Source organism: Elephas maximus, chromosome 4 (genome assembly GCF_024166365.1).
Source record: "Elephas maximus indicus isolate mEleMax1 chromosome 4, mEleMax1 primary haplotype, whole genome shotgun sequence".
Lineage (NCBI taxonomy): Eukaryota > Metazoa > Chordata > Mammalia > Proboscidea > Elephantidae > Elephas > Elephas maximus.
This window is the reverse complement of record NC_064822.1, coordinates 91,529,876-91,540,424: the sequence shown is the minus strand read 5'-3', so window position 1 is coordinate 91,540,424 and position 10,549 is coordinate 91,529,876. Positions and strand designations below refer to the sequence as shown.

At 37.9% G+C, this 10,549-nt stretch overlaps 1 long non-coding RNA gene across 1 annotated transcript; it reads right to left on the bottom strand.

The window, feature by feature from the left end:
* Nucleotides 1-1,526: 1,526 nt before the first annotated feature.
* Nucleotides 1,527-9,523, bottom strand: LOC126075300 (uncharacterized). The gene is made up of 3 exons (XR_007517152.1): nt 8,972-9,523; nt 2,510-2,596; nt 1,527-1,952 (listed from the first exon to the last, which is right to left on the bottom strand). It is a non-coding gene; the product is annotated as an uncharacterized LOC126075300 (long non-coding RNA).
* Nucleotides 9,524-10,549: the final 1,026 nt, after the last annotated feature.

Here is a 10,549-nt window from a genome sequence, read left to right as displayed (position 1 = left end):
TAAAATAATTGAAAAAAAAGGAGAGTGAAGTTAGACATAATAGTTAAATAATTATCAGAATAAACAAAATACCTTAAGAGTACTCTAAAACCACATCTCAGAGAGGAAAAGTAGACCTTGGACTTGGGAGTTCAATGGAACCCCTTCCCTGAAAGATGAATGGGAAGCAGCTTGTGAAGATAAGTTTAATGAAGCATCCTTCTCTGACAACAGTTTAATCAACATAGGACTTAAACGACAGAGACGCTCAGATGACCAGCCATCCCAGTTTGCCAGAGACTAAGGGTTTCTTGCAATGCAGGACTTTCAGTGTTAAAACCAGACCAGTCCTGAGCAAACCAGGATGGCTGGCCACCTAAAATAAATCCATAAGCCAGCTTGAGATGACATGAAAAATGTCCTTAAGCAAGTTTTCTATTTGAGAATATTAACTAACCTCTCTGAATCTCATTTCCCTCATATGTAAAGTTGGACTGATAATGGTGCCTATCTCTGGAGGTGGTTGTGAAGATTCAATGAACTGATGATGTACGTAGTGCTTAGAAACTGGGCGTGGCACATGGTAAGTTACTCAATGCATTCCAGCTCTCGTCGTTATCATTTTTGCTACTATTTAAAGAGGCACTCATGAATGTGTGCTTCGTGTCAATGCAATGAGACCAATGGAACCAATTCCATGATTTCTGTTCTAATGGTTTTAATTATCAGAGAATTTGCTGCCTGTCATAATTATTTCATGATTGTATCTGGACATATACATTATTTTAATAAAATCTCCTGATTTCAATGATTAAGTAAAGACAAAATAAAATCTAACAATGGAAATATTAAGTATCCTTGTGGTCTGTAGACTGTCATTGAATATAGGCCCTAACTAGCCTCCACTAACCCCAAACCCAAACCCACTGCCATCAAGTCGATTCCAACTCATAGCGACCCTATATGAGTAGTCTCCACTACCAGTCTGTAAATTAAAGCCACCAGTGACGGTCCATCTTAATATTCAAATGAGTGCTCTGAGAAACAGACTTGGAGTTAGAGGGGAAATAACTTGCCTAATATCACATTGGAGAACATCATAAGTCTCAAATCCTGCTACTGGCCTGTGTCTACAAAATTCCAGTCCTTTTTAGTGATTCCTATGCAGGGATTTGGTGTATAGATACTCTCCTGACAGATCACATTTAGGTATTGGTTGATTATTATATATCTCATTACCACTACTAGAATATAAGCCTTAAATCAGGGGCCTTGTCTTATTCTCCACTGTATTATAGTGCCTGAAATGGTGCCTAACCCATAAAAAACACTCCATTAAAGACAATATCAACATAAGCCTTGTTTAACACCAGATTTTTTGCAATGCTGAAACACATATTGAAAAGAACAATATCAGCCAGAAGCAAGACATTAAACTTTTATAACCATCTTACCATAGTTAAAGTGTCTGCCAAGCTTTACTATGAATTTCTCATTTCAATAAGCCATTATACAAAATTAGTGCTTTAAATTCCCTAAATGTAACTTCAAAAACAAGTTTTAAAAAAAGGAACGCCCAAGCATTTTCTTTTCAAAAATATTTTAACTTCAGAAATACATATTTGATTTTACTCAATAGACAAACTCTTCCTCTTTAGCACACCACCATACTTAATTGGGGATATTTTTCCAGTGTCTAGACATAGGCACTAGCAGTAATCTGAATTTACATATAAATAGAATCATTCTATAGTTTTTCTCTATGTCCATTATGAGATATTAGGAGCTCTGTTAGTGCAATCGTTAAGTGCTCAGCTGTTAATGAAAGGTTGGCGGTCTGAACCCACCTTGCTGTTCCACGGGAGAAAGACCCGGTGGTTGGCTTCCATAAAGACTACAGCCAAGAAAACCCTATGTGGCAGTTCTGGTCCGTCACATGGAATTGCTATGAGTGAAAATTGACTTGACGGCACCTAACAACAACATAATGAGACGTATCATGGACCTTTTCAGTGTCACAACATGTTGATCCTTCTCATCTTTTTTTTTTTTTTAATGCCCAAACAGCTTCTGAATAAGTCGTATGACAGATCAGAGACATCATAACATTGATGACAGAATTTTTGGAACTCTGCTCTTACCAACCCTACTTCTCATGCCCGACCTTCCACCAAAAGGATAAATTATACCTCTCTAGAAATAATGAATATCAATTTTTCTAGATTCTCCCACTGTTTCTCAAATCAGCCATTTGAGACCTATATTTAAGATCACATTAATTTTTCTAAAACATATACATTCAGATGTTAATTTTAGTAATAGGGACTATAAAACTGCAATACTTCACCAAAATTCTGAATTAAGTAGTATATGTGAGGGAAATACAACTTTGACTCAAGGTTCCAATTATGGAGAGAGAGAGAGATCATTTTGCTACTTAATTTATTTATTAATTTTCTATTTAGATTTGCTGTTCATCCGTACTTTTATTTATCAGAATGGATGCTTACTGGAAAACACTCACACTTACCTTCCATGTTAAATTGCCATCAGTAAATAATGGCATCAAGGGCAGCCAATACCAGCTGAGAACACATGATCATCCAGCTTCCGGAGCCTGGTAAAAATGAAGTATTTAAAATGCATAATACAACCACTTATCATTCTGTCATACAGGCATTTCCATTTCCCAGTGAGACCCAAATCTCAATTGCATCTTAAATTTATGCAGTATCTATTACCCTTGCCATTTGATACGACACAACCTTTTCACAAAGCACCTGCTGCGGAGTAATGTCTTCTTGCATAATTTCCACACTGATTTCCAAGACACCAACTGTCTGAACAGCAATCAAGGTGCATATTAATCCCCTATTCCCCTGAATTCTTTTATTCAGGAATTACTTCCATTTATTAACCTTGGTGTGAACAATTTTCAACACCTAACCTGCAAAAGACAATTACAGGGACAGAGCTCAAAGGTGGGTGTGAGCTGGCAGAAGCCTCTCTAACTTAATGTTATAATGTGGTCAATGACCCATTTGTTCCAGCCTCTTCCTGTAAGCAAAAGGAAAAAGCACCTAACAGAGATATTCAACTTAGCTTAGAAATAATTTTCCTCTGATAAGGGACATAAAACAATCTAGTTTATAGTTGTTGTTGTTGTTTTATTTGATTTTTTTAGTAATCTCCTGTGTGTGTGAGAAACATACTAGTCTTAGAGTATGGAATATAATCAGTAAACCAGTTGCCATGGAGTTGATTCCAACTCATAGCAACCCCTTATTCAATCTTATGTGTATCAGAGTAGAGCTTTCCAGCAGGCACAAACAGTTTGCTCTCAGCTACTAACCTAAAGGTTTGCAGTTTGAACCTACCCAGTGGCATCATGGAAGAAAGGCCTGGCGACCTGCTTCTGTAAAGATTACAGCCAAGAAAACTCTATGGAGCAGTTCTACTCTGTAACACATGGGGTTATCATGAGTTGGAATCAGCTTGACAGCAACAGATTTGGGAACTCTTTTTTGGGTGTGTGTGTGTGTGTGTGTGTGTGTGTGTGTCAGAGTAAAACTGTGCTCCATAGGGGTTTCAATGGCTGATTTTTTGGAAGTAGATTGCCATGCCCTCCTTTCACAGTACCCCTCAGTGAACTCAAACCTCCAACATTTTGGTTGGTAATAGAGCACCTTAACCATTTGCACCACCCAGGGAATATTATAGGAGATAAAGTCCTGAGAAAAGGCTACACAGAGCACAAAACCAAGAGGCTTACGATGGTGTTTTGTACTCTACCATTTTCTGAGATACTCTGTGACCCCAAGATAACATTAAATTGGAGCCCCAGTTAACAAGAAAGGGCCACAAGTGATTTCAGTACCTCACTTATGTTAGTAGGTAGGAAAGGCAATATTTTGAATGCCCTCCATCCCACGCAAATTACCAGAAAGTAATATATTTGAGCTAAAGACCATGACCTGGATTTTGCCACTGTAAACAGTATATAAAGTTCTCCAGTACACACTCCAGTCTGCAACTGTAGATATTTTCCAAACACAAAGGACACAATGAAACCCAATACCATAAATATTGTGAAAATATTTCTACTAATAAGCAAAGCACGTCTCCCTCCAGAAAAATCCATTTTGTCAGGGGAAGGTAGGGTGTAGGCAGGGGAAGAGACTCATGTTTCCTTTTTCAACATTATATAAACTCTAATATTTGTATTAAACCCTAAAAACCACATATTTAAATCAGTCAAATCACTAAAACAAATGGCCTTTATTCAACACACACACATTTCATGTTTACAGATCTTTGCCTTGGTATTCTGAAGCTTCTATTCAGAACTGAATCTCAAGGTCTATTTACCAAACTAAGACAGACTTACTACCACACTCTCCTCCACTACTAGTCAGATAGAGAAGCACCCACTTCCCTCTCCTTCCAGCCCAGGAGGTATAGGCATGTACCTTTTAGCCCAGCCTCTTGGGGGCCCACAACAGATCATGCCAGGTCCCAAGCCACTACTACATTTTTAAGTTCTGTTATGGCAGCACTCCATACTTCTATTTTTTTATAATTTTTATTGTGCTTTAAGTGAAAGTTTACAAATCAAGCCAGTCTCTCACACAAAAACTTATATACACCTTGCTACATACTCCCAATTACTCTCCCCATAATGAGACAGCCCACTCTCTCCCTCCACTCTCTCTTTTCGTGTCCATTTCGCCAGCTTCTAACCCCCTCTACCCTATCATCTACCCTCCACGCAGGGGATGCCAACATAGTCTCAAGTGTCCACCTGGTCCAAGAAGCTCACTCCTTACCAGCATCCCTCTACAACACATTGTCCAGTCCAATCCATGTCTGAAGAGTTGGCTTCGGGAATGGTTCCTGTCCTGGGCCAACAGAAGGTCTGGGGGTCATGACCACCAGGGTCCTTCCAGTCTCAGTCAGACCATTAAGTCTGGTCTTTTTGTGAGAATTTAGGATCTGCACCCCACTGCTCTCCTGCTCCCTCAGGGTTTTTCTGTTGTGTTCCTTGTCAGGGTAGTCATCAGTTGTAGCCGAGTACCATCTAGTTCTTCTGGTCTCAGGATGATGTAGTCTCTGGTTCATGTGGCCCTTTCTGTCTCTTGGGTTCGTAATCACCTTCTGTCCTTGGTGTTCTTCATTCTCCTTTGATCCAGGTGGGTTGAGACCAATTGATGCATCTTAGATGGCTACTTGCTAGCGTTTAAGACCCCAGACACCACTCTTCAAAGTGGGATGCAGAATGTTTTCTTAATAGATTTTATTATGCCAGTTGACTTAGATGTCCCCTGAAATCATGGTCCCCAAACTCCTGCCCCTGCTACACTGGCCTTTGAAACATTCAGTTTATTCAGGAAACTTCTTTGCTTTTGGTTTAGTCCAGTTGTGCTGACCTCCCCTGTATTGTGTGTTGTCTTTCCCTTCACCTAAAGTAGTTCTTATCTACCATCTAATTAGTGAATACCCCTATTCTACCCTTCCTCCCTCCCTCCTCTTGCAACCACAAAAGAATGTTTTCTTCTTAGTTTAAACTATTTCTCAAGTTCTTATAATAGTGGTCTTATACAATATTTGTCCTTTTGCATCTAATTTCGCTCAGCATAATGCCTTCCAGATTCCTCCATGTTATGAAATGTTTCACTAATTCCTCACTGTTCTTTATCGATGTGTAGTATTCCTTTGTGTGAATATACCATAATTTATTTATCCATTGATCCGTTCATGGGCACCTTAGTTGCTTCCAGCTTTTTGCTATTGTAAACAGTGCTGCAATAAACATGGGTGTGCATATATCTGTTCATGTAAAGGCTCTTATTTCTCTAGGATATATTCCAAGGGGTGGGATTGCTGGATTGTATGGTAGTTGTATTTCTAGCTTTTTAAGGAAGCTCCAAATCGATTTCCAAAGTGGTTGCACCATTTTACATTCCCACCAGCAGTGTATAAGTGTTCCAATCTCTCCACAGCCTCTCTAACATTTATTATTTTGTGTTTTTTGGATTAATGCCAGCCTTGTACACGCCATACTTTTAGGTACCAAATCTGCATGAGTTACCTATTCCTGCACCTTGGTGTAAACAATTACTCCAAACTTATCAGCCTAAAGTAATAAAAAAAAATTTATTATCTCACACAGTTTCCATGGGTCAGAAAATTAGAAGTGGCTTAACTGGGTGGTTCTGGCTCAGGGTCTGTCATGAGGTTGCGTTTTAGATGTCAGATGCCACTGCAGTCATCTAAAGTCTTGACTAAGACTAGAAGATTTGCATTCAAGATGGCTTAACTACATAGCTGGTAATTCCATGCTGGTTCTTGGCAGGAGGATCTCAGTTCTTCACCAGGTAGACCTCTCCATATATCTGCTTGAGTGTTCTCATGACCAGCGTGCCACAACTTCCCATTTGTAATATGAAATTATTGTCATAAAGAATGTTAAAAACCTCTGTTATGGTGGAGGAATGTTTATCTTTTTCTCTCATTTGATTTTTTTCCCCAAGGCCTTCCTTGACTACCCTAAAGCACTTACACACCTAAAATTCCAATTCTTCAAATGCATCCTACTGTTATAAAAAAAAAAAAAAATTTATACTCATGTATAAAATGATATATGCACGTGTATACTCACTGCAGCAAATTATTGGTAATAAACCTAATTAAACCAAAAACCAAACTTATTGCCATTGAGTTGATTTAGACTCGTAGCGACCCTATAGGACAGAGTAGAACTGCCCCACAGAGTTTCCAAGAAGCACCCGGTGGATCTGAACTGCTGACTTTTTTGTTAGCAGCCATAGCTCTTAACCACTACATCACCAGGGTTTCCAAACCTAATTAAGGATGGGTTAAATAAATTAGGGACTATTCATACAAGGAAATACTGTGGTATGGATTGAGTCGTGCTCCCCAAAAATATGTGTTATAAATTCTCATCATATTACCTGTGGATGTAACCCCATTTGGGAACAGTTTTCTTTGTTATGTTAATAAGGCCATGTCGATGTAGAGTGTGTCTAAAGCCAATCACTTTTTGAGATATAAAAGAGCAGATAAGGCACAGAAGAAAGTAAGGACAAACAGGGGAGGGTAGAAGCCACTTGGAGATGTCCAAGGAACATCAGAGAAGCCGAGATAAGTGTTTTCCCCTAGAGTGGACAGAGAGAGCCTTCCCCCAGAGATAGCACCCTGAATTCAGACTTCTAGCCTCCCGCACTTTGAGAAAATAAATTTCTGTTTCTTAAGGCCGACACTAACAAACTCAGACACTCTATAATCATAAAAACAACTAAGAAAGCTTTTTAATATGCAGTGGTTATTAAAATATATTAAGTGAACAAAACAAGTTGTAGCAGTATGTTAAGTATTATACCATTTGCATTAAAAAGGGGGAAACTAATACGTATATGCTAATATATGTATAAAATGTCTGTATATCTACCACATACTCAAAAACAAAAATTAATTGCCTCTGGAGAAGAACTGAATGGCTGGGAGAATGGGGTAAGATGGAGACCCTTCAATGTATCATTTAGTAACTTTTCAATTTTGAATCTCATAGCTGTATGGAAGCAGGAAAATCTCACTAGTAATAATAAGAGAATTCAATCAACAGAAACAGACTCAGAAAGACACAGGTGATAAAATTAATAGACAAAGAAATTTAAACATATATTCCTATGTTCAAGGAGGAATATAAAATATTGATCATGTTAAGTAGAAACATAGGCGATTTAAAAAAAAAAAGAACTAAATTGAGTTTCAACAGATGAAATACAATATCTTAAGTAAAAAAAAAATACACCGGCTAGGATTAACAGTATATTAGACACCACCAAAGAAAATGTTAGTTAACTTGAAGGCACAGCAATAGAAACGATCCAAAATGAAAACATTCAGTGAAAAAAAAAAAAAGGAAAAAATGGAACTGAGCATCAGTGAGCTATAAGCCAACTTGAGGGAGCCTAATAGATAAGTAATTAGAATTTCTGAAGGGGGGAAAAGAAAAACTTTAAATAATGGCTAAGATTTTTTTCAAATCTAATGAAATCTCTAAACCGATATACCAAGACTCTCAACAAACCCCAAGCACAAGAAACTTTAAGAAAATTACACCAAGGTATCACATAATGCTTAAAATAAATAATAACCCTGACACACCTCATCCATTACTGTGCTGTATTTTCTTCAATGCTCTTAATACTACTTAACATCATATTTTATATTTACATAGTGATTGGATTACAATCACTTTCATCACCCTAGAAACATAAGCTTCATAACACAAGAACTTAACTTGTTTATTACAATATATCCAACATCTAGAACCACAAAAAAAAAAAAAAATCCAAACCGTTTGTCGCCAAGTCAATTTCAACTCATAGCAACCCTATAGGACAGAGTAGAACTGCCCCATAGAGTTTCCAAGGAGTGCCTGGTGGATTCAAACTGCTGACATTTTGGTTAGCAGCTGTACCACTTAACTAGTATGCAACCAGGGTTTCCATACCTAGCATAAAATAAGCGTTCAATAAATATAAGCTAAGTATTTATTCAGAGAATTGAGTTTAACTATTTTGGACTCAATTACTTTATCACATCTAGGGAGACAGAATTTAGTTTTACAAATAAAAACATTATTCCAACCAGTTCTGAATGAACTGACCAAATTATTTCTAATTCATTGTACATTATAAACCAAAATATACTGAATACCTAACCCAATTTTACTATGATTTTGCTCTGTACAATATTCTTTTGAAAATTCACATATCCATGGTGATACCTGTTTTCCTTTTTGTTCACCCCTACCCTTGTCTTAGGCTGGGTTCTCTAGAGAAACAAAACCAGTAAAGCATATAAATATAGAAAGAGATTTATATCAAGGAAATGGCTCATGCAATTGTAGAGGCTGGAATGTCCCAAGTCTGTGGATCAGGATGGAGGCTTCCGTCAATTCACATACCTGCAGGGGCTGGTGAATCCAAGATCAGCAGGTCAGACAGCAGGGATCCCGCTCTCAGGCTATGAAGATCAACGGATCCCAATATCTGCAGATAAGCTAGTAGCTCACGTCCCAAGAGCTGAAGGTCAGATGAACAGGAGGCAGACACAAGATCCAGAGTGAGCAAAAAGCCGGGGCATCTGCTTATATTCTAATCCAGGCCACACTCCCAAGGAAACTCCCTTTCAACTGATTGGCTACTCACAGCAGATTCCATCATGGAAATGATCACATATAAACACTGAGAATCATGGCCCAGCCAAGTTGACATACAATATTAACCATCACAACCTCAATTCAGCCCCCTCGACATATACATACAGACACCATCCTGAGACACACAAAAGCACATTTAGACATGTACCTACACACCCTCTCTTGTGCCCTTTCTTTCAAATAGACATACAATAATAAAGACACACAATGCACAAACACAGCAGACATACAGAGACCCACAAAAATACATATAGATATACAATGAAATTCTCAAAAACAGAATTTATAGAATTTAAAGACATAATACAAAGTTGCTACACAATACATCGTGTAAAGATTCAAAGTATAGTCTTGAGTATATTCCACCTGAATTTAGAGACAATCTCAGGTATAGACTTGATGCCTTGAATACTCATGACCAAAGACCAGACAAGTTGTGGAGTGACATCAAGGATATCATACATGAAGAAAGCAAGAGGTCATTAAAAAGACAGGAAAAAGAGACAGACCAAACTGGATGTCATAACAGACTCTGACGCTTGCTCTTGAATGTGGAGTACCTAAAGTGAAAGAAAGAAATTATGAAGCTGAACAGAAGATTTCAAAGGGTGGTTCGAGAAGACAAAGTAAAGTATTACAATGACGTGTTCAAAGACCTGGAGTAAGAAAACCAAAAGGGAAGAAGACACTTGGCATTTCTCAAGCTGAAAGAACTGATGAAAAAATTCAAGCCTCAAGTTGCAATATTGAATGATTCTATGGGGGAAATATTCAATGATGCAGGAAGCATCAAAAGAAGATGGAAAGAATACACGGAATCACTGTACCAAAAAGAATTGGTCAGTGTTTAACCATTTCAGAAGGTAGCATATGGTCAACAACCAATAGTACTGAAGGAAAAAGTCCAAGCTGCACTGAAGGCATTGGTGAAAAACAAGGAATTGAAAGAATACCAACTGAGATGTTTCAACAAATGGAAGCAATGCTAGAGGTGCTCACTTATGCCAAGAAATTTGGAAGACAGCTACCTGGCCAACCGACTAGAAGAGATCCACATTTGTGCCCATTCCAAAGAAAGGTGACCCAACAGAATGTGGAAATTATCAAACAATATCATTAATATCACACACAAGTAAAATCTCACTGAAAATAATTAAAAAACAGTTGTAGCAGTACATCAACAGGGAACTGCCAGAAATTCAAGTCAGATTCAGAAGAACGTGGAACAAGGGATATCATTGCTGATGTCAGATGGATCTTGACTAAAAGCAGAGAATGTTAGAAAGATGTTTCCCTGTGTTTTATTGATTACGTAAAGGCATT